The following is a 3,315-nucleotide window of genomic DNA, read 5'->3' as shown; positions in this document are numbered from 1 at the left end:
CATTTTATTTAGGCCTATCTACGGCCTTCAAAAAAGTTGACGACTCTACATGTTTCGAGGATGACGTTGTAACGTCGAAACATGTAGTCGTCAACTTTTTTGAAGGCCGTAGATAGGCCTAAATAAAATGTTTTTAATTGTGTACCAGTTTAACGTTGAATATAATTTATGGTTTTATAATAAGAACTGTCTGTTGGTTGATACATTAACATTTCGATCACTGGTGTGTTGGCTGAATAACAGACAGCATAATTCAGAGCAACTAGAGAAATCTACATGGGTTAATTTCAATAGTAAGATATTTTCCAAGTTGTATAAGATATTCAGTGTGTTAAAGACATCCACTTCACCATATCACCGCCACTCCTGTGTTACAATTAGGTAGACTATATAATACAAACTAGCAAGTGGATAGGTTTCAAACTGACGCTTTAGTAAAGAGAACTTGCTAGAGTTCACTAATTACTTAAATAGCTTTGAACCCCCTATGAAATTTACTCACAAAGTTAATGAAAACAACAGCTTGCCAATTTTGGATGTACGTGTTAAGAAAAACAAGAACAAGTTATAAACGATGGTCTATCCTAAACCTTTTTCTGTTATCATGCCACCACACCAAGAATCATGTCATCCAAAATCACAAAAAAATGTCAGCTTTTTATTCGTATGTTTACAGGTCTTTAAAACTATGTTCTAATACAGCAAATTTAAAAAATGAACTGTTACTTATTAAACATGTACCATTAGACAGAGGTTTCTCACCTCATTTTGTTGATAGAGCCATAAAGAAATTTAACAAAATAAATGTTGAACAAAAAAGTAAAACTGAAATCAACATTTGATAAAATAGACAAAAAACAAATGTTTTTACCATACATCCCAGGTTTATCATGTCAAATTTTTCATAAACTCAAAAAACCAAAAAATCTTATTGCAATTTACAGACCGTTGAATAAAATTAGTCAAATATTAATAAAACTAGAGATGAAATAAATCTAATGGAAACTTAGAATTTAGAATAAATGAACATAAGAGATGAACATTAAAAACAAAAGTGAAAACTTTGCATTAGCTGAACATACAAATTATACTGGATATATCATCCAGTGGAAGTAAAAACGGTTATTGTAGCTCAACCAAATAAGACTGCTAGAAATATTAGAGAAATCATAGAAATAGTGTAACACAGTAAAAAAAAACTTGATCTTAAATAAGGATGAATGGTTAGAAAATCAGAAAGTATGTAGATGCTATGATCTTTGTTGAATTTTAAACTAGTAGTCACATGATCAAGGCTTTTGTACTTACATAGTACACAGTTAACTGTTTTTCACACTTCTGAAGATGACGTAGTTTCACGTTGAAACATGGAGTGCCTTTTACAACCACTGATCAGTGTAGATAAAGATTTTAATTGTGTATTATAAAACGTTGTTCATTTGCAGATTTTAATATCATTTTATGCAGTCCAATTAATTTACGATCTGCAACTTGTTACATAATCAGAACTTGATGAAACTCTACAATTGCAGAAAAACATAGACAACAACATGCTTCACAAATATTTCATTTATTACCACCACTTCTTATAAGTTGACACTGCTTTATTGGTGAAATTATGATAGTAATAAATTAAGCATTTGTGAAATGTACAATTGTCTTTGTTTTCCTCAGTTCTGTAGCTTGTTCCTTTCCTATTAGCATAATATTGGGAAAAAAAAAAAAATAATATATATATATATATGTTACAAAAGTTTGATTATACACAACTCTGATAATTGTACACATACATATCAATATAGAGTTGTGTACTATACTAAGTTTATGAATGAAACTCCTTCCTAAGAAATGAAATGTTAAGAACTGTTGGAAATACAAGACTGTTTAGTTTAAGTTTTATTATTTACTTAATTTGCGATTTAATATTTAAGGATTGTTTAGTTTTTAAGACAGGAGCGTTGAAGATGGATTGTTTCAAAAGTGTTAGCAGTGACAAATTTCATTACATAACTTTGTAAGAGTTGTACGTTGTGTTTACAGTTACATTGTTGTCTAGGCTTCTCTAATATTGTTGACATCATGTTACTCTAATCTTCAGTGTTTTTCTCATTACCCTAACTGAGTATTGTTACATTATACCACTGTTTGCATAGTTTGTAAAAAATTCCAGGCCTCAGTTGGGCAAGGTGCGTGTGTGTGTGTGACTAGCGAGCGGAAGTTCAATGAAGTGGAGAAAAAGTAAGCAAAGTTCAGTCAGACACAACTGTGATTAGCCTTAACGATTGATATTTTAAAAAGTGAGTTTCACAGTTTAACAGAGATAAAAAAAGAATAATTTGTCTTGTCAAAGGGTGTTCTAAAGTAATTGAACCCGTCTGTGTGGACTTTGATGAAAGGGAGACAATTATTTAAAGTTTGAGATACAACTGTGGTAAACCACGTAGTAACACAAGTGAATATAACACAGATTGTACAGTAAGAAACAAAGTAGAGAAAAAAGAATAGTTCATCTTGTCAACTGGATTCTAAAGTAATTGAATCAGCCAAAATGAACTTTTGACAAAAAAAAATTATTTAGTTTTAGATATAACTGTAATATACTATAGTGTAAAGAATTTTTGTACATACATTTGACTTGTTTTCAATACATTATTTTTTGAAAACAAGAGGATAGTGTGCTTGTGTTTATTGTTTGAATTTATCACCAGTAAGTCACAGACACCTACTGTAGAAGAATCCCAGTCCACATACATAAAAACCTGACCAGAACTGTGTTAAAGTGATTAACTTTATTAACTGAATAAAATAATTTCAACAAAGTCCACTGTGATTTTCCAATATTTTCTGTTAAGGTTTTTGATTTTCACGATATCTGTAGAGTACTTAAAAAAACTAATTTAATTTGGAACAACCAGCGTGTCTAAAATCGAAAATCGCTAAAGAGCAATTTTACAATTTATGTAATATAATATTTAAAACCTTTAACCTTCATACTTGATACTCATATCATACAAGATATTGACAATATATGTGGTATAATATATATAAAACCTTCATAAAGGTTTATTTGGCAAAGTTACCTAGAAATTGTATCATACAAGGTACTGTCAAGTTACATTTTTTGTTAAAAACACAAACACAGACTTTCAGACAATATATTTTTATTACATTTCTGAATTTAAAACTTGAATTAACTTGTACTTGCAACAAAGATTTCTTCATGTTTTCCTGAGGAATGATAATCTCTGGGAACACTAGTCTACTGTATGGTATTTTTTGTTCCCATATATATATATATATATATATATATATATA

General features: G+C 29.7%; 1 protein-coding gene across 1 annotated transcript in view; it reads right to left on the bottom strand.

Moving 5' to 3' along the window:
- Positions 1 to 3,144: 3,144 nt before the first annotated feature.
- The window catches only part of LOC106462667 (3-hydroxyacyl-CoA dehydrogenase type-2-like), a 7,712-nt gene continuing 7,541 nt past the window's right edge, over positions 3,145 to 3,315 (bottom strand). The window contains exon 6 of the mRNA XM_013922612.2: positions 3,145 to 3,294. The gene's annotated coding sequence lies outside the window, so the exon portion shown is untranslated. The remainder of the gene's footprint in view (positions 3,295 to 3,315) is intronic.

Source organism: Limulus polyphemus, unplaced genomic scaffold (genome assembly GCF_000517525.1).
Source record: "Limulus polyphemus unplaced genomic scaffold, Limulus_polyphemus-2.1.2 Scaffold1219, whole genome shotgun sequence".
In the NCBI taxonomy this organism is placed as follows: domain Eukaryota; kingdom Metazoa; phylum Arthropoda; class Merostomata; order Xiphosura; family Limulidae; genus Limulus; species Limulus polyphemus.
The sequence above is the reverse complement of the archived record's forward strand: the minus strand, read 5'-3'. Positions and strand labels throughout refer to the sequence as shown.